We start from the raw sequence: 22,163 nt of genomic DNA on the forward strand, positions 1-22,163 counted from the left end.
GTTTTGAGGTGAAAAGGTTGGCAAAGGGGTGGACATAATGGTGGGCTGTTTCCAAACAGTCAGAGGATTAATGGCGCAAAAATAAAAAAAGTGGAGACGGTTGATCATAAACCACACTGCACAACACAGTTAAAGGATAACGTTTTCGTCCCAATGCGACGCAAAAGTTTGAGATTTGTCCCAAGGTTTCCTACAACTTTCCTCTGCAGTGGTGTAAAAGCATGGTTTACCACAATGGCATCCACAGGCTCGGCGACTCTTCAAACAGCAAGGTGTCAGCACATGCGTAAAAAAATCCACAGCTCAGAAGTGGGTTGATGACGTCACATTGGCACCAGATTTCACCAAAATCCTGCCCAACACCACCTGGACGTGTCAAATGCAGAGAAGGTTGTCACAGCCCTATTACCCCACACTTCACCCGCTCTTTTCGCACCTTTGCGATGGGGCTCAGAATCGCGACGCCCAATGTTGAAATCACTCGTGAGTGGCCAAGGAGAACATACCGAACACACTGCAGCTAAAAATCGCCACGAACAGGTCTCAGAAGGTGGCATAAAGTGCGTCAGTAAAACCACTCTTTCCCTTGGGGCTTTTATACACATACATTTCGATGTCAAAAACAACAGTTGGCACTGTGGTGATGTGAGGTAACGGTCGAGTTGTGGCGCCCTGAAATATTCTAAGTCCGGAGTTGGCGTAGCCGTTTGGGCCGTTCGGCAAGCTGCTGCTCGTTAGCAATCGCGTAATGCCACACAACGGCGGGACCACATGGTCCAGCCAACTGCGTGGCTGGGAATTCCATGGTGACGCTGTGTCGATGAAGGAGACATGCTGGGAGTGCCAAAGATGGCGGACTTTGTGAAATTTTAATGGCAGACATTTCACTGTTCATGTAGAAATTAATGGTAGCCAGAGCAATCATGATACCTCAAAAAGAAACATGTACATTACCATTATTCGCACGACGATTCTGGTGGTGTAACCAGTTTTTCAATATTCTTATTATTTTAAAGTTTAGTATCTGACTGTAAATTATACAAGTTACATCCAGCAACGAATTTCCACAATCTAAACGGTTCATCCGACATATAGTTAGAAGGCTATTAATGTAAACCCTAATTAGTATAAATTACAGGCATCTAACTTGAATAATACATCAGTTACTGGAGGTCAAAGTGGCCGATTACTATCGACCACATCAGGTCATAAGTACAGTTACTCGGAAAAACGGTAGCAGCATGCTTATAAATATATTTATTCATCTATGTCTTTCTTTATACCCGATATATACTATTCATGAAGAAACTGGTTAAATATTTACTGTGCTTTATAAAGCACAGTGACATTAGGTTACTTATTTGATTTGTTTATGTATTTAATAATGTGTGTTAGAGCGTGTTTATGGTTCAGCCGTAGCAATATTTATTTAATTTCAAGTTATTTAAATGTAAATCCGGTATTTCGAATGTGTTTCATAATGTTTGTGAGTGTGCGTTAGCTTGGAGACAGGACCGGAGCACTCTAGCAAATCACAGCGATCGTTCCAAAAAGGACACTTGGAGAGACTGTATGGAAGTAGGGAAGGAGGATCGTTTTGAGAGAGGGTGAGTGAGTTCTTGACAGTAAGGCGCGATGGATGCATGGTCGCTCGAAAGACTGGAGCAGTTCGCGTATGGTCGCGGCAGATAGAAATATTATGTAGTGTCGACTTGTGCACTTGTGAGGCTTCCGTGCCTTCTGCAGTGAAGACATAGTATGCGTTTAGAAGTGAATACCTTGCGGGCTATATTCTTGTCCATAAGTAAATAAGTGAGTTAGGAATCTATTGTTTCCCTGTTATTCAAGTTATATTTTATTTATTTGCTGGACTATCGACACCAATAAGTGTTTTGCAGTAATAAAGGGCATTCGTAAAGATACTTCTGCTATCGTACTAATCATGTAAAGTCATTAAAATAGTACCTTCCGAATTTATTTAATTGCAATCTTCATGTATAAATGTCTATGTTACTTTCCAAATTCTCAATTTCCGAGTGATAGGAACCTTCGACCACTCGATTCATGTGTATATTCATATTCTGTTCTGTAGATACAGCATTATTTGGCTTGTAATGCTGCAACTACTTATCCCAGCCCCTAGACAACGAAACCAGCCAAAACCTTTTAATAACGAGTCTGTAGGTACGCAGTTGAGGGCCAACATCATTTCATTTTTCTATTTGAAAGCCCGCAATGAGCAACATAATGACGATCTTGACAATGTTGTGCACTGTTACCACGCTCAAGCGTTCCAACCCTTCTCTTAGAACATCATGGGGCTGAACGCCACTGAATGTACACTCATCCCTTTGGAGTATAATGACACCGCAATTTTTCCTCTATTGTACAGAATGCAACCAGTATGGAACATTCCAAAAAACCATTTTACGAAACCTAAACGTGATCTACAGTAGCAAAGGATGTTTTTCAGCCCTCCTGTTTCGAGCCCTCCTGTGGCGTGTTCACGGGGGGTAATTGGATGGGGGAGGAAGGGGTGAGTCATTAACATGTGCGTGAATAAAACTCCAAAGGAGCCCTAGAGGGTCCCTTTGGAGTTTAATCACGCAGGTTTTAATGACGCACCATCCCCCCCTCCACGTTCAGCAACACCCTCAGTGCCTCTCATCCACCTTTTTTGAACACTATTAAAAACGTACTAGTGAGAAACTTCAACCTCACTTCACCCTCGCATCTGCTCTTGCGCCTAAAGATAGGCAGACCCTACCGTAAGGAATTTCGATAGGGATGCCTAACATTCAGGCGTTAGAGTAGCTGGAAGGCAGAATTGATGTCAAAGTTTCTGACAGGCACATTGAACAAGTGCTCAACAAAGGTGCGAAGGTGCCTCCAAAGTGGATAGTCTTAGAGGGGTCCTTTACTGTTTTATTTGTGCACATGTTAATGTTCCACCTCCCAATGATCGTGCCACAGGAGAACTCGAAACAGGAGGGCTGAAAACATATAAACATCCTTTGCTGCTTCAGATCACATTCAAACTAAGTCGAATGTTTTGTGACGGTCAAATGCTTCAAATGGCTCTAAGCACTATGGGACTTAACATCTGAGTTCATCAGTCCCCTGGACTTAGAACTACTTAAACCTAACTTACCTACGGACATCACACACATCCATGCCCGAGGCAGGATTCGAACCTGCGACCTTAGCAGCAGCGCGGTTCCGGACTGAAGCGCCTAGAATCGCTCGGCCACAGCGGCCGGTTTGCGACGTTCCCTAGTGGTTCCACGCTACATACCACAGCAAAAACTGCGATTGTACTACACTCCAGAGGTGTCAGATCACATTCAATGGGGCTGCAACCCCACGATGTCTTTCAAGTAAGGTTGAAACGGGTAGCAGCAGTGGTTTTCTTGACCAGCTTTATACCACCTCAACGGCCTTTTCGTGTAGATTTTGAGCTGCGATGTGCCTGAAATGAGGGTACCGCGAGGTTTCACCGCTGGGTGCCACGGTTCTGACAACCGTCGCAGAGATACAAAAGCAGGTGAGAAATGTAAGAGGGGAGGGGGGTTGAGCACCTTCCCATTGTGTGATACGCCCACGGTGGCGATGGACAGAATTGTGGTGAAAACGTGGTGTGACATCATCAACCCACCTTACAGTTCACTTGAATATGAGCTCTAGCCTTTTCTTTTTTCCGTAGGTGTCGGTATCCCGAGGGTGACGTCGCAGGGCGCCACGTACTTGCATCATTACAGAGGAAGGCTGTAGGCAACTTTGAGTCCAATTGCAAACTTCTGCGTCGCAGTGAGAGACAGTTAGGGAGTTTCTAAAAAGTGGTCCTTTGATTTTGTTGCGCTGCGTGTGTAGGAGTCTTAGAAAGTCTTCGCACTATTTCCTCTTGTGTGTCTGTAGCATCTGCTCATAGGGCTGTGCAGAAGCTCATAGTGTAACACTACAAACTAATGGTAGTGCATCGACTGACCAATTCAGATTGTGTTGTCTGATGTAAGAACTGTAACTGTCTGCTGGCGTCTGTGCATGAAGGACTGGTTGATCCTGAAATGCTCTTTTTTTATAATAAAGTTTGGTTGCAATTGTTGAGGTACGCTAACTCATCGAAAAATCGACTTTGCCATTTAGAACATCTTCATCAGTTACATCAAGCCGCTCTGTACGAAGTGACAAGTGGTATGAAGTCACTCCATACCATTTATTGGAATGAACTTCCTCCATTGCCCAAAACTTATCATAGGTATGTGAACAACACGCGGCAACCATTTGTCAGAGATCTATTGACTGAAATGTGCATGGTTATTTGTTGCATTATAATGCTGGAGCACTCATTGTCAATATGTTCATGACAGTGTTACGTTGTGTTGTTACTGGTATTATACACTCCTGGAAATGGAAAAAAGAACACATTGATACCGGTGTGTCAGACCCACCATACTTGCTCCGGACACTGCGAGAGGGCTGTACAAGCAATGATCACACGCACGGCACAGCGGACACAACAGGAACCGCGGTGTTGGCCGTCGAATGGCGCTAGCTGCTCAGCATTTGTGCACCGCCGCCGTCAGTCTCAGCCAGTTTGCCGTGGCATACGGAGCTCCATCGCAGTCTTTAACACTGGTAGCATGCCGCGACAGCGTGGACGTGAACCGTATGTGCAGTTGACGGACTTTGAGCGAGGGCGTATAGTGGGCATGCGGGAGGCCGGGTGGACGTACCGCCGAATTGCTCAACACGTGCGGCGTGAGGTCTCCAGAGTACATCGATGTTGTCGCCAGTGGGGGGCGGAAGGTGCACGTGCCCGTCGACCTGGGACCGGACCGCAGCGACGCACAGATGCACGCCAAGACCGTAGGATCCTACGCAGTGCCGTAGGGGACCGCACCGCCACTTCCCAGCAAATTAGGGACACTGTTGCTCCTGGGGTATCGGCGAGGACCATTCGCAACCGTCTCCATGAAGCTGGGCTACAGTCCCGCACACCGTTAGGCCGTCTTCCGCTCACGCCCCAACATCGTGCAGCCCGCCTCCAGTGGTGTCGCGACAGGCGTGAATGGAGGGACGAATGGAGACGTGTCGTCTTCAGCGATGAGAGTCGCTTCTGCCTTGGTGCCAATTATGGTCGTATGTGTGTTTGGCGCCGTGCAGGTGAGCGCCACAATCAGGACTGCATACGACCGAGGCACACAGGGCCAACACCCGGCATCATGGTGTGGGGAGCGATCTCCTACACTGGCCGTACACCTCTGGTGATCGTCGAGGGGACACTAAATAGTGCACGGTACATCCAAACCGTCATCGAACCCATTGTTCTACCATTCCTAGATCGGCAAGGGAACTTGCTGTTCCAACAGGACAATGCACGTCCGAATGTATCCCGTGCCACCCAACGTGCTCTAGAAGGTGTAAGTCAACTACCCTGGCCAGCAAGATCTCCGGATCTGTCCTCCATTGAGCATGTTTGGGACTGGATGAAGCGTCGTCTCACGCGGTCTGCACGTCCAGCACGAACGCTGGTCCAACTGAGGCGCCAGGTGGAAATGGCATGGCAAGCCGTTCCACAGGACTACATCCAGCATCTCTACGATCGTCTCCATGGGAGAATAGCAGCCTGCATTGCTGCGAAAGGTGGATATACACTGTACTAGTGCCGACATTGTGCATGCTCTGTTGCCTGTGTCTATGTGCCTGTGGTTCTGTCAGTGTGATCATGTGATGTATCTGACCCCAGGAATGTGTCAATAAAGTTTCCCCTTCCTGGGACAATGAATTCACGGTGTTCTTATTTCAATTTCCAGGAGTGTAGTTGGCCAGCCTCCTTGTACCTTAGACCTAAATCTTTAGAGCGTGTTAAAAAATGACATGTAGGCAAACAATCCCCATACACTCGATTACTTACAAAACAGTATTCGTCCTATCCTTTCAAGAATCTCAGCAGCCGAAATTCGACGTGAGCTTGAAAGTATCATGTTTAATGTAACTATCTGAATAACTATCGGAAATATCCTGTAATTTTGTTGCCAATCTGAAAGAAAGATATCTTAAATCATTCGGCCTTGTAATAGGCAGAGCGAAGGTTGAACAAAACCATTTAAAGGGCTAAGCCCAGTAAGAATATAGGACTATAGGTTAAGTGCATATAGGTCATACATTGTAGAGACAAGCTATGCAAACACATATTTGTGCTACTTGTATCGGTTCAACTTCACATCAGTTAATAATTAAAAAAATAAACGCATCTGACAACTATAGTAATATTCCTACTGGTTCATTTACAAGATACCCAAAAATACTGGAGAACAATATTGCGCCACATAGTAAACCAGAGTCAGTGTAAAACTATAAGAAAACTGTCCTGACCCAAATTGTTTTCTAATATTAGTTATTGTGTTCACGTTTTTCAATATATTTTCTAACAAGGGAACCTCCCCATCGCAACCCCATCAGATTTAGTTATAAGTTGGCACAGTGGATAGGCCTTGAAAAACTGAACACAGATCAATCGAGAAATCAGAAAGAAGTTGTGTGGAACTATGAAAAAAATAAGCAAAATATACAAACTGAGTAGTCCATGCGCAAGATATGCAACAGCAAGGAGAGTGTGACCGCAGGAGGACCGTGGTCCCGTGGTTAGCGTGAGCAGCTGCGGAACGAGAGATCCTCGATTGAAGTCTTCCCTCGAGGGAAAGGTTTACTTTTTTTATTTTCGCCAAGTTATGATCCGTCCGTTCGTTCATTGACGTCTCTGTTCACTGTAATAAGTTTAGTGTCTGTGTTTTGCGACCGCACCGCAAAACCGTCGCGAGCTGTATTTGCTGGATTCATATTGCCCACGGAATACATCACACGTATTTAATGCACTCTCGTCCAAAGTAGCGAACAGTCAACTGCCTGCCAGGGAGCCTCGTTAGCAGGAATACTCTCTCTTCCGTGCGCTGTAGTCGACTGACGTCGTGTGTTTCGATGTTTGTTTAGGTGTAGCGTTCCAAACTACGGCGCATTTACCTCGCATCGGACGGACGGACGGACAGATAATAATTGTCTGAAAATAAACAAAACTAAACTTTTCACTAGAGGGAGAACTTTTTTTTAAGTGCTCTACCAACTTTTTTTTTTTTTTTTTTTTTTTTTTTTTTTTTTTTTTTTTTTTTTTTTTACAGGAAGGCAGGGTAAACAAACATTCTTTATTCGTACAATTGTGCTGTCCTAGGGATAAGAAAAGTATCGAGACAGCAAAAACAATTTAGAAACCAAAAAATCAACACAAAGGCCACCTTATTTTTTTTATTTTATTTTTTTTTTTTTGTAACAACAATAAATTAAATGACAATCCTAGTCATGGGCGGACCCCCCAGCTATCGGGAGGATTGTGAAAAACACTTCCTAAAAAATTGGAAAAGTATGTCCTGGATTTCGTATGACTCCGTATGAGCTCGTGTGGTTCTTTTAAATACATCCAATAATCCATCACGGACTTAATATCGTACGAAAACAAATATTTCGTCGCATGTCCGGCGATCCAATTGACCGCATATGTCTTTTGTTTGGGAAAAAAGGTCTTGTCCGGTAGAAAAAGTACATCCGATGTGATTTCTGTGTAGTTAGTGAGCTGAAGGAAGGCCAGTATTCGACGCGTCAGCATCCAGACGTCCCTCGCTGCGCCACACACTAAACCATGTTCTTCCGTTGCTAACAGTCCTCAGTTGGTGCAAAGAGGAGAATCGACCATATGAATTGTATGTAATCGACTCCTGGTCACAAGTTTACGGTTTATAAGAATATACCACATCGATCTCGCTGCTGTTGACAGTAATGGAGTATGCACTGCACACCAAATGTGGTTCCACGTTCTCGACGGGTATTTGAATTCCATTATATTGCGGCCATGGTGATCCATCAAGCATCTATAGATCTCCCGAGTCGTCGGTATTCTCGTCGAAGGTACTTTCAGACGAACATTACTGTAATCAACAAGAAATGACGCAATGTGTGCAAGAGAAGGCGAAATATTGCCCATCGCAATAGGGGGTTCGTACGAAGGCGGAACAAGTACTTCTATCAGAGCTGACGTTATGGTATGCCTACTTTGTTGCCAATTTCGTATCATCGCTCGCATGTAAAGCGCCAGAGCTTTGTTTCTCACGTTTGTGAGGTTGAGGCCACCGTTCCGGAACTGTAGCGTTAATGTATCATATTTGATCTTAAATAACATCCCAGTACTAACATAGTAACCAAAGGCAGCCATGAGGCGATCTGCAATACCCTTCGGTATTGGTAGGATCTGCGCTAAATGGGGCAGTCGTGACGCTATGTGAACGTTGGTGTATGCCACACGTTGGATCATGTCAAAGGCTCTCAGTGAGTTGTTGCGTATCGTCAGACGAACATTCTGCAGAAGCCTCCGAAAACTCGCCGCCGCCGACCGCCGTAGTGAACGGGTAAATGTAATCCCCAGACATCTCAGCGATTCCACCGTCTGAAACGGTCCCGTCCAATGTGCATAATTTTGGATTTCGTCATGTTAACGACACTGCCTGCCGCCGTCCCGTAAGAGTCTAGATGTGCAACAGCCTGACGCACTTCATGTCCTGATCTGACAAGGAGGATCATGTCGTCCGCATATGCGCGGCAAACGAAAGAGTTCTCATTAAGCACTATCCCAGTAAGTGAGCGCCTCGTAACACACATCAGCGGCTCAAGCGCTACCGCAAACAGCATCATGGAGAGTGGGCACCCTTGTCGGACTGAGCTGTTAATGGGAATCGAGCCCGCTTCCCGGCCGTTTACAATCACCTTCGATGTAGCTCCTCGTATTAGCCTCATAACGATGGAGATGAAAACAGGTGGAATCGCCATTCGGCTCATGACTGACACCAAGAAGTCATGGTTTATCCTATCGAACGCACGATCGAAGTCCACAGATATCATCGCTGCTCGCATTTTACACGTTTCCGAAAGGGCAATAACGTCACGGTATTCACTTAACACCGAGGAGATGTTGCTTCGCACCCCTACGTAAGCCTGATCAGGGGATATTGTCCTGGATATCGCCAGCTTGAGACGAGACGCTAGTAGTCTTGCAAAGATTTTATAATCGGTGTTTAGCATAGTGAGAGGCCGATATTGATTAACATTGCGACTCCCCGCCATCTTCGGGATGGGAAGAAGAAAGCCCGACACAAAATCCGACGGTAGGCGCATGTCCGGACGCATCGCCTCATTGTACATCGACACCAACTGTGGCATCATCATGTCCACGAATTCTCGATAAAACTCTAGCGTAATCCCATCTGGCCCTGGTGATTTATGGGCCGCTCCTTTTTTGAGTGCCACCTTTATATCGTCTTCCGTGAGTGGCTCCATAAGCGCTGCCTTATCCGTCTCTGGCAGTGTCGTTTGCAGATGTTGCAGTATCTCTTCCCCCACGAGACGGTCCGTCGGTGTACCGGCATAGAGGTGGCGGAAATGCTCTAAAAATTCATTTGCAATGTCCTGTTGTGTTGTCAATTGACGGCCATCTAAACCGTGGAGCACTGTTACCAATGCCCGGCGGTAACGTTTATGTTCCCGCGACACATGGTGCATCGAGGTACGTTCCCCAGTGATGATGTCGAGACATCGTGCTCGTATTGGGATGCCACCCAGTCGTCGTCGCATGATTGATAGGATTTGTGCCTTGACACGATGAACTTCCGCTTGATGTTCTGGAGACAGCACCTGGAAGGACAGCTCACGAAGCATGGTGTAATAATAATCAAGAGTGTCTCTTTGCCATCTCGTCTTATCCCGACCATACTGTATGAGTGCTCTTCTTATTGCCAGCTTAGTATACTCGAGCCACCATTGAAGCACGGAGGTATATGTTGGTAGACGGCGTTGACATGTGGCCCATACCTCCTCAACTTTCTAACGACATTCGGTGTCTGCCAAAAGTGACGAATTGAGCTTCCATGTCCCGCGGCTTCTCCACACACTTTGCCTAGGGAGTGATATGGTACAAATGTAAACCAGATGATCAGTAAATGCCGCAGGCCATCGTTCCACGTCGATCACCTTATCCTGTAGGCCAACCGAAACATATATTCGATCGAGTCTGCTAGCTGAGTGACTGGTATAAAAAGTATATCCCTCACGGCTCCTATGAATCATGTCCCAGGTGTCGCTTAACTCCAGATCCCGGCATAGCACATGCAATTCACGAGAGGTACTGTAATGTGGAGTCTGGTCTTTTTGGGCTAAAACACAATTGAAGTCACCACCTATAATGAAATGATCGAATCTGCCGGTAAATAAGGGCACAATCTCTTCCGAATAATATCTCGCACGCGCCCGTCTGTTATCGGTGCCGGAAGGGGCATAAACATTGAGAATGCGAATTCCATTAACAGTTATCGCCAGTCCTCGTGCCGAAGGCAGATAAGCCAGGTCGCGAACCGGAATCCAGTCCCGGACCAATATTGCCGTTCCACTGTCGTTGTTCGAGTGCGGAGAGGTGTAGGAGATGTAGCCATGGACTTCCTGGAACTCAGGAATGTAGAGTTCCTGCACCATCAGTATATCCACATCCGACGCGTATATCATGTCCCTAAGCAACTGCTGTTTAACGGGCAATCTAATGGTATTTACATTCAGTGTCCCTATTCTGTATGCCTGGGGTCGATTAGCTGTCATCTCCACATGATGTTAAAATAACAAAGTTGCACCGTATCGACAGTCCCTTTGCACATCCGCAGAGGCACGCCCGACGGACGTGTCCCTGCGGTATTAGGTTTCTTGAGATGCAGACGGATGCGAGTCCCCACCAGTAGAATGGTCCGCATCGGTGATTTCATCGTCCTGCTCATACCAGCTGATATCATTGTGGTGCTCCAAATTTTCCTGTGCAGCATTGATGAGTGACAGCTGTTGTTCTTTCGCAGCTTTAGACTCCACCGCAGAAGGGATAGCAGGCCCCTGAGCGGATGCGTCGTCTGAGCGACATGACATCTTTTCACTGTCCGAATTCATATGGTCTGCGACATCGGAAGCTTGTGGTTCCAAGTCAGACAGGTCCATAGTGTTAGTCTCCTCTGGGCTTCCAAGAAGAGAAGATAGCGTCTCCGCAGAGTTTAGTCGGCGCTTCTTGCGGCGCTTTGGCGAGCGTTGTTTGCAGGCCCTCGCCTCGGCCTCTGGTGTCGGTGAATCTTGTATCTCCTGCAGTCTCGCCGTCGCCACAACGCACTGGGGCCGTTCCACTTCTGACTCCATGCCTGTTGTGACGCTGTCAACCTCTTTTTGCACCACCTGTAATGTCTGGGATTGGAGGTTGGTCGGAGCCATTCCTTCGTCAGTGGGGTCCGAAGGCGCCTCAATCAACTGCGGCGTCGGTTCGATAGTGCGTTCCGACCTCGGCGTCACCTCCCCGCGAAGAGCCGCCACGTAAGTCATCGGCGGTGACGTTGGTGTAGTCGGATTCTGGAGGTCTCCGCTGGGGAGTTGCACGAGTCTCCTCTGCATACACGCAGATCGAAGATGTCCTTCACCACCACACCCGGAGCATGTCCGGAGCTGTCCATCATAGATGACAATAGCTCGGCAGCCGCCGATGTTGATGTACGATGGCACATGTTTCGTAAGGGCAATTCGCACCTATCGGACACCATTGAGCACTGGATACGTGCTAAAACTTGCCCAACGTTCGGCCGTATGACTGATAACTCTGCCATATGGCTGGAGCGATTCAGTGACCAATGATTCTGGTACCTCGAAAGGCAGCTCGAAGACTCGAATCGTACGCACGCCCAGGCCCGAATGAGCGACTAAAACTTCGCCAATATGACCATCGGAATGTCGGAACTGGAATCCTCGTTTGGCGGCTTCAATGATCCTATCGCATACTGCGTCGTCAATCATCTTTACGTAAAGAGTGCTGCTCACGATTGATAAATGAATTCCAATGATCTCCGTGTAATTAAGTTGCACTTCGTCCCTCAAGAAACGTTCGATTTCGAAAGCCTTCGGTCGTGCATACTCGTTACAGAACGTGAACTGTATCGTGGTTTTTCGGAAATTATGTGCCATGGCGTTCGATTCAAACAGTAACACACGCGAGTGACGACAGTGTAAACACCGCTTCTTCCGCGAACGTTCGCAGCCGGGACGTAAACAAGTCCGAGCTGCTCCGCGGCTAAAGGCGGACTAAGATATGCAACAGCAAGGAGAGTGTGACCGCAGGAGCGCCGTGGTCCCGTGGTTAGCGTGAGCAGCTGCGGAACGAGAGGTCCTCGCTTGAAGTCTTCCCTCGAGGGAAAGGTTTACTTTTTTTTTTTTCGCCAAGTTATGATCTGTCCGTTCGTTCATTGACGTCTCTGTTCACTGTAATAAGTTTAGTGTCTGTGTTTTGCGACCGCACCGCAAAACAGTCGCGAGCTGTATTTGCTGGATTCATATTGCCCACGGAATACATCACACGTATTTAATGCACTCTCGTCCAAAGTAGCGAACAGTCAACTGCCTGCCAGGGAGCCTCGTTAGCAGGAATACTCTCTCTTCCGTGCGCTGTAGTCGACTGACGTCGTGTGTTTCGATGTTTGTTTAGGTGTAGCGTTCCAAACTACGGCGCATTTACCTCGCATCGGAAGGACGGACGGACAGATAATAATTGTCTGAAAATAAACAAAACTAAACTTTTCACTATAGGGAGAACTTGAACCAAGGACCTCTCGATTCGCAACTGCTCACGCTAACGATGGGACCACGACGCTCACGAGCTTGCTCTAACCTTGATGCTGCTTATCTTGCACATGGAGTACTCAGTTTGTATATTTTGCTTATTTTTTCATAGTTCCACGCAACTTCTTCCTGTTTTCTCGATTGATCTGTGTTCAGCTTTTCAAGGCCTATCCACTGTGCCAACTTATAACAAAATCTGAGGGGGGTGCGATGGGAAGATTCCCTTGTAAGTAGTTCTGAAAAGTAAGGGCCTCCTTCAAAATGACCCACAACTATGTTCCAAGAGTACATTTTCGAAGACCAAGGTTTAATTTGTGATTCGCCTCACGGTATTAAGATAGAGAGTGTTTATCTCACTTTTAGGTGTATTCCACTTCAAACTTCATTCTTTAACTAATTTCCAGTTATGTGTAAACCTGTTGTCAAAGCTCCTACACGCTCTTTCCAGTAGTGTATAAACTGCATTAGGCAGTGATGTAGGTCTGTAAATTGTGCTCCGTTTGTATCTTTGCCAGTTTCTTTGACAGCTATTGCTTTTGTAGGCCTAAATTTTGCTGACAGTTTTCCAGTAGTCAGAATCATGCTACACTTATACATCGAAACGTTATGACCACTACGCTCCGGGACGTAACATGTAGCCTGTTGGCTTATTGGGCACGCGATGCAGTTACAGAAGTACATAAGCCGAGCAGATACGGCCGGTGTATCATCCTAGCGAATATATGGACTGCCAAGGGGGAAATCGACTGAAATAAATGACTTTGACAAAGGGCAAATTAATTGTTGCTATGCAAATCATGTGAACAAGTATCTCGAAAACGGCGAAGGTGGTCGATTCTTAACGTGCTACTGTCGTGAGGATCTACGGAAACAGGTGGAAGGACTGAGAAACTACTGCTAGGCGCGAAATGGTTGGACGTCCATGACTCTCCACAGAACGTGGGGTTCGGAGACTTGTCTGCTCTGTGAACTTGAGCAGATACTGATCTGTGGCATCTCTGCCGAAAGAGCACAATGGTGGTGCACGCACAAGTGTTTCGAAGTGCACCGCTCGTCGTTCATTATTGTACATGGAGCTCCGCAGCAGACTACCTCGGCCTGTTCACATGCTGACCCATCGACATCGTCAATTACGATTGCAGTGGGCACGGCACCATCGGGACTCGACCATCGATCAATGGAAATGTGTCGGTTCTTTGAGTGAATCACGATTTTGCTACGCTACATCGATGGTCCTCTCCAGAAACGACGTCATCGATGTGAACGGCGGCTCAAAACGTGCAGCAAGCCACGGACGTAGGCTGGTGGGAGGTGTATCATGCTATGGGAGACGTTCTCCTGCACTTTCATGGAACCTTTGGTAGTAATCGAAGACACACTGACGGCTACGAACCTCTTGCATCCCTCCATGCTTGATGCCTATCCCAACGGTGATGTCTCAGCAGTATTTTGTCAGTGTCTCGGAGCCGCGATCGTGGTACAGTGGTTTGGGGAGCATTATAGTGACCTCACTCTGATGTCTCGGCGACTAAATTCACCTGATGTAAATCCTATGGAACTTATCTGGGTCGCTATCGGGCGCCTTCGGCCCGTTTTTTACGCTAATTACATGACCTGTGCGTAGACATCCAATTCCACATAGCTCCATAAACTTACAAACAAACTGTCGGTAAGCAGAATCAGTGATGTTATCCCGCTCTAAAGACGAACAAACATGATATTGAGCAGGTGCTTATAATGCTATGACCTATCATTGTATATGGCAGTAACAATAACTGCTTTAGTTTTCGGGCCCGTGTTGTGCCGTAATAATGAAACGAGGCTAACATTCACAGAGGGACGTCTTACTCAATACCTACTGCGATTAAGGAGGAGCTTAATTAGTGGCCCCGCGTCTTCGTTCATGTTCAGGTCAGGTAATACGCGCTGACCCGTTACGTTGCAGCTACCGAGTGAACCACCAGGTGCATAGCACTCGGAGGTTGAAAGCTTGAAACAGCTTGTACATAGCTTTCTTTGGACCCTGATTGTCATTAGTTATGGTTAAAACCAAGGACTAAGTACTGTCTTAATGTTATATTTGATAATACATTTCGAATTAATGCGTATTTCATAAAATCGTTTAAACATTACATTAATTTGATTAACGTTTCTATTTCTAAGTATTAAGGAGCCGTCTACATACAGACAGTAATATACCACTCTGTGACTATATGGTTATGTTCAGTAAAGCATTAGTACAGAAAGTGGTCAGTAAATATGTGGACCAACGCCTCTCACAAACAGCTTCCCATAGCTAAATAGACCAATTCTTTAAAAAATTCAGATTTTGAAAGCAATTTAATAGTATGATGATACTAATTCTGGTTATACAGTAAGATCCTATCGTATTACAACTTGATAATTTTAGTATTTTATCCATGTGCATCAGCTGTAGTCTTATATAATGAAATAATAATCAAGTTATTGCATAAAAGAAATTTAATTTTTTTACTGGGTTTGGGCACTTAGTGCCCTTCTTCAGAAGGTCATACCAATCGCATTATTTGCGACTGTCAGCAGTAAAGTGCGCACGACAAAATGCCAAGGTCCTGTAGTTCCCGGTGTCTGCACAAAGCTAATAATAAATGTGTAAATGCCGTGAACTACATCACCATGTCATTTTTTTAAATAAACTTTACCGTTGACACTCGCAAATAATACGACAGAAATAAACTTATGAAGAAGGACACTAAATGCCCAAAACCTGTAAAGAAATTAAATTTCTTTTATGTAACTGGTTGCTTATTACTTCATTATATTGATAACTTTATCACAGTTCAGTTGCATTATGAGATTTCAGAACTACCAGTTTAATATAAAATATTTAGTAACACGAGAGGAGGAGTTGACATTACCCATAAAGCTTACATGTTTCGTGTCATTAATGAGTTTGTAAGAGTTTCTAACGGCATATTGTTTTCAGGATATTGTGCCTTACACCTTTCAGTTTCTTTCATATAAAACTGTTCAGCATTAGACATATGTGCAGATCACTTTAAGAATTTTCTATCTATTCTAATTGTTGACGCACCACAATTTATTACTGTGTAGTCATTAGGTTATTTATAGAGAAATAGGGAGTAACGTTTTTCCCTTTTTTACAGAGATTTGAAAATTTTAATTTCACAATGTTATTCACTTTCGAAGAATAGTTTGATTATCAAAGAAATTATCTACTGTTTTACTACTATTTTGAATTGGAAATTCGATTGTGTGTAACCTAACATATAGCTTCGATACATGTGGCCTTTAAAACCATCCACGACTCTATAACTCGATCGTCGACGTAACTGTGTCTGGGTAGTTCTCTCATCGTTGTATATTATTTAATCTGACCCATTGCCCGTTTCATCTGATATCTGGGATAGAGTAAAAGAGTTCCCAAAAGTCACATATAAAACGCTATACTGGTAGCGCCAACAGAATTTGCTGCCGTCGATATATGTGGGGGAACCCTGGCCAGTTCCACGAAGTAAGTTTTTGCCGATACGCTGGCTGGTTGTCTACGAGCGCCGTCTCGCCACGCGACGGCTCGTCGTCCGCCTAACTGTAGGCAACGCAACCAGCAGCTCGCTGAAGCGGGCGGCCTGCCTCCAGGCGACACACAGCGCGCGCTGCGAGGAAATGAAAAAACAACGCACATAATTCTCTGCTGGCATCTGAAAGCCAGAGCCAGTGCGTGCCCGCATCCGCTCGGGCTGGTACTCGGCTTTTATTATTCTGTGCCAGACTGGCCTTATTTATGTGCTTAGATGAAAAGGCCTCGCCCGTTACGCCGGTCGGGATGGCGGCTCCCCGGAAAGTGAAATCCCTGATACTTGTTATAGTGCGGTCGGTCATTACAGCGCTCGCAGAAACTCTCCGCTCTCAGACGCACATAGTAACACTTCCAGAACGCTTCCTATTGACTAACTGGCTCTTTCTGATTACAATCGTCCAGGAGAAACAGTTAAAAGTTAATAAATGTTTCATAAAATTTTTATCAGTCACGTGTAGCCACATAATTCAGTCCTGGATAGTACTTCTGTGCTGGAAGGTCGTCGTAGGAAAGACGGAGAAGTCCAAAATTGTTAGAGGTGCAGATACTGTAGTATGAGGTGTGTTCAAAACGTAACAGGAGCGTTGTGTTGGAAAACATTTCTGAAAAGTATCTGTACAATAATAACGCTAATTGACACTGTTAACTATGAAAATTTTCTAAAAGTTACTGTTTTCTTTTGGCTCTTTAGGGGACGATAAAGCCGCTCGGTTTGTTTTTTTTCAGTCTTAGCGTTAAACCACGATTTGTTGAAAACATGCAGCTGTTTGGGTCAAATAAAAATCACATTTTAAAGATATACTTCACTTTATTCGATTTGTGACTACATTCCAGTACTGCCCCAACCGAAAAGACACCGATATGTATCTGGGCCCCTCACCATCCGCAGGACTTGTGCTACAGTCCTAACACACTAGATAGCCCCTTCCAAAATTACAATACATATTTACAAATTTCACACATTGTGGCGTTTTAAATTTTCTTAAACGCTAAATTTAGCTGTTGTTAATTAAATATAACTATCCTATTCGACCTATAGGGAAAAGTTCTCCGTCATATGTGGTGTATCCATACAGTTACGACCATATTTCCCGTGGCGCATGAATACAATGCCCAAGAGCTCAGGCTCACAATGGCGCATGATCGCAACCTCAAAGAATGCACATTTCCGGTGGAAACAAGAGATATATGTACTTAATATATATAAGGTACGTTCATTGTCTCTAGGATGCTGTCTGCTGTTAGTTACTGACGTTGTTGTAAGGTCATACAAAGTTAGCCATTGTCAACTGTCAAAGAGGTATTTCGTTCGCGCAAAAACAGATCAGAAAATTTGGATGAAATCTTGCTATAACAACTCAATAAATGCAACCAAGCTGCACAGAAACAAGTGTTTATGAAATTCTGTTTGCGTTTCGAAGGAGGTCTATAGGAACTATAAGATCCTGGAGGCCCCAGCACTTCATCAATCGATGAAATGGTGGGACAAGTGAAAGAATTAGTTATGTACGGTCGCCGAGTCACAAACAGAGAAATCGCTGACAATATTACATACCAGCAGGCTCAAGTCATGAAAGTTTTTCAATCGTTTAGCATATGAAATTTGAGACAGCTAACTTTTTCCCACCCCACATTGTTGAATTTCGAACAACAACAGTGCAGAAAGCAAGTTTCTTAGGAGTCGCCAAATGAAGTCCACAAAAATGCAGAAATACTGAAAAGTGTCGTAACAGACGATGAAACATGGGTTTAAAGATATTACGTCTAATGTAAGACTCAGTCTTCAACTTAGCAAGAATTACTGTTTCCTATTGGCATCGAAGCTGCTGGAACGTTATGTGGCGGCTAAATGTTTTGTTTCTAGTTGTCTATGCGATCACACGCGGTCGCATTTTATTCCATTGAAGTTTAAATTTTCTGCTTCTAACACCAGTAATTATAGAAATACGGGTTGACTCAGTTACCCATAGCGCTGTCGTTTTGTGCAACCCGCAATGTTATACCTGGCCTTCAAAAACCACACGAGGGATTTGCATACTTTCTCTTTCGCTACGCGCGAACTATATGTCCTACAGAAAAAATTACCAGGATCTTTTCTGTAGGAAATTTAATGCAGTTTTGTGCTGGGATACTTTTCGCTAGAGAACACGGTATCTGAGTTAATCATGAAGAACGTATAAAAGTTACTTTCAAACGGACCTCCAGCCGCACAATCATCCCTCACCAGTCAGGATTTCTAGTATGTTATTCGTGGCACCCACAACTACAACTGTACAAAAATTTTCGACCCCACGAACTATTCCCGATATTCGATGTTTCTTGGTCTCTATTGATTGGGCTACTATGCCAACAGATTAGTCGGGTATTTCGTTAACAGTATTAAATTAAACCTGCCCATGAAGGTAATGAAAGACAACCGCCTTTTTTAAACGTTAAAGTAGAACTAATTACGTTGATAGTTCGATCCCAACTTGACCCTTACAAGCAGAGTAGCTTCGCTGTCAAAAGGCCTGATGAATACAGCGATGTGATTGTTTATATTATTCTGTTAAAATTCGAAAAACTGTTGCATAAAATGTACGTTTCAATTTGCAATTGCTCCACTAAGTTGGTGGCATAATAAGGTCAGTCAATGAAGGTAAAAAAGTTGTGGGAAATAATTCGTGTAGTCGCAAATTTTTATTCAGTGGTAAGAGAGAGTTCCATGAGGAACAGACTAGAAATCCTGACCGGCATCGACTGAGTGTGGGATTGGGGTTGTGTTTGAAGGTCACTATTGTACATTTGTCTTGAATATGTTGAAAACTACGGGCTCTATCGAAAATGTATCCCACTACAAAATTTAACTAAATTAATTTTTTACAAAAAGGTTCCGTTCATTTTTTTTCTGTAATACTGATAGGTTCGAATGTAAGGAGCAAGAGAATATGAAAATCTCGCTAGTGGTTTTGAAGGCCAGAAATAACGTTGCGGGTTGCATGAAACGGCAGTGGTAGGGGTAGCTGAATCAACTTGTATTTGAAGTGGGTAATCAATAACTGTAGGTGGCATATGAAAATTGTTTGATGCTCCGTTTACTCGGCAGAATTCGGCAATAAATATCGGCACAGAATCCACACATGAATATCGAGCCCAGCGTATAATGTGAGAGTGAGGTTATCTTTCAGATTTAATATGTAATTATTTTTTTTTTGCAGAAAACTCCGTAGGTTTCAACACTTCAAACGAAGATGAAGTCAGTCATTGACTAAACGGTAAAATTCAGAGTTGCAGCTGTTCACTCTCAATCGCTTAAATTCGGTTCCACAGCATGCTGACTTTTACGAAATCTGAAACTTGTGCTTCCGCGCCTAATTGTACAAAGTTCAAAATTGCGGTATTCCAGTTGCCCATAATCTGGCTCAGTCACTTCCACTAAACTTTATGACTCACGCGAATCTCACTCAGGTAACCCCTGGTTCACACATTGTCTCTCTGTCTTCACGTCCAGTCCCTATTTACGCACGCCCCCACACTGACACCAAATCCCGTACTATTACTTTTCGGCTGGGCTTTTCTCCGGCCTTATCCAGCTTGCAGTGCCTATAACGATTTGAGCATCAGTGGTTTCTATTAGCGCTTGGATCTCTGGTACTTTCCCAACACAGATACGACTATATACAACTGTTATATAGATACAGATGGTTCCTGTATCTACGTTCTTCATGTGTTCGACATGCACCCTTTGAGACTGAAGCCCTTTCTCTGTTTCCCCGAGACCCTCTCACCTCAAAAACCGCCCAGTCCACGCCACCCAGCCCCCGCTACCCGTGTAGCCGTCTCCTGCTTGTAATGGACTCCTGACCTCTTCAGCGGAACCCGAAACCCCATCACACTACCGCACAAACCGTGGCAGAACCGTCTGAGCCTCTGATCCTCCACTCGGCTCAGTACCAGAGGTCTGCAATTGGTCGTGTCAACTATGGTGCAGATGGTGAGTTCTGCTTTCATCTCACAAGAAAGACTGGCAGCCTTTATCCCATCTGATAGTCTCCCTAAACCAGAGAGCATCTCTTCTGATATGGTACCGACATGAGTCATCACTAGCAGTTGTTTGCACCCTGTGCTCTTCACAGCATCCAGAAGGACCCTTTCCACGTCTGAAATGACTCCACCCGGTATGCACACGTAGTGCACATTCGATTTCTTCTCCTCCTTAGCAGCCATGTCCCTAATGGGCCACGTAAGGCTCCAACATTGGAGCCACCAGCTGCCAATAATCCCACCCTCTGTGACTGCTCGGACCTTGCAGGTTGAGAGGTTTCCTCTGAAACAGAACAGGCGACTGCATCTGGCTGAGGGAGACTGTCAGTCACAGACAGCACCTGGAACCTGTTGTCAGACAAACCAATGAGGCCTTACGTTCAATTCCCCAGGAAGTCTTTCGCAACCCACCACGTCTCGATGCGACCTTCCACTCGAGGAGTAAATCTCAATGTGAGCAGTAACTGGGCTGGCCACAGGTGTGGACTGATCGGCAGACTTGTGGGTCGTGCTGGTGGTCCGTTGGACCCCGAGGCCGGTCCACAACAGTGATGCCCATCCACTGCATCCTCATTCTGTGTAACTGAAGCCAACACAGCCTGGAGCTGAGATCGAAATGTCACTGGTTAAGCTCGCATCCACACAGAGCAATCACAGTCCCTATCTATATCAAGGACGATGGGAAACTACACCATACAGACAAACAAACGACTATCGACATGCGCTACGAACCTTTACTGCAGACACTGATGAAAACGCAAGAACTGTGTCAAATAAATTTGATTTACATGCAGAGATTCAAAAACTAAACTACCAAAGCATACAGGTGAGACTAAATAATTCGGTCCTGGTTAGGAACTTGTCAGTTGTCACAGAATAGGATACTTACCGACACAAACGAAAACGCCAGCACTGTATATATAAAATATTAAATTAACACGCAGAAATTCAAAAACTTAAGTACCAAAGCACACAGGTGAAACTACATAATTCTCTTCTGGTTAGGAATTCGAAAAATGTCACAAAAACGGCTACTTCCCTGTTGCTGCTCTGTGTTTCCCAGCGACTATTACCTGATTCCATATGCTCTGGTTTATCACCTATTGTGCGGCAGAAAACCTACAATAAAGAGGATAAACAACTGGAATATGTGTCAGCGCGAATGTGTCACAATGTGAAAAGGTACTTTAAATCGGGATTTTTATTATTAGTGGCGCTCAAGTACGTGAATCTATATGTACGAGGGTTGGAACTTAAATAGTGGCAACTATTTATTCACAACCGATACAAAAGTGTTACATATTTGCACCTGTTACTGTCCTTCAAAGTTGTCACCAACGTTGTGTAGAACCCGTTGCCAGCGATGTGGAAGATGTATTATACCATTAGCAGAGCCTGTTTTGTTCATGGTGCGAATGGAGCAGTCTACTGCCTGTCGAATCCCTGGAACAATTCTGAAGAGAATGCCATCTTCGGGATCAAATCGAAGTCACAAGGACTTAAGTCCGGGGGGTATGGTGGGTGGTACAGTACTTCCCAGTCCCATCGACCGAGCAGAGCAGCAGCAGCTTGCGCTGCATGCGCCCGCGCGTTGTACTGCAAAATGATGGGTGGATTGCGCAGGAAGTGTCCCCTCTTCTTTCTCAATGCTGGTAGCAGGTGATGCTCCAAAAACGAACAGTAGTACTGTGCATTGACGGTCTGCCGTGGAGGAACGTAATGCGTTAGTGTCTGCACAGCAGTGTAGCCACTATTTAAGTTCCAACCTACGTATTACTGCGAAATTAAGTACGTAGAATCATCACCTTGTCAACAACATTGGCTCTAAACCGCT

Source organism: Schistocerca gregaria, chromosome 1, assembly GCF_023897955.1.
Source record: "Schistocerca gregaria isolate iqSchGreg1 chromosome 1, iqSchGreg1.2, whole genome shotgun sequence".
Classification (NCBI taxonomy): domain Eukaryota; kingdom Metazoa; phylum Arthropoda; class Insecta; order Orthoptera; family Acrididae; genus Schistocerca; species Schistocerca gregaria.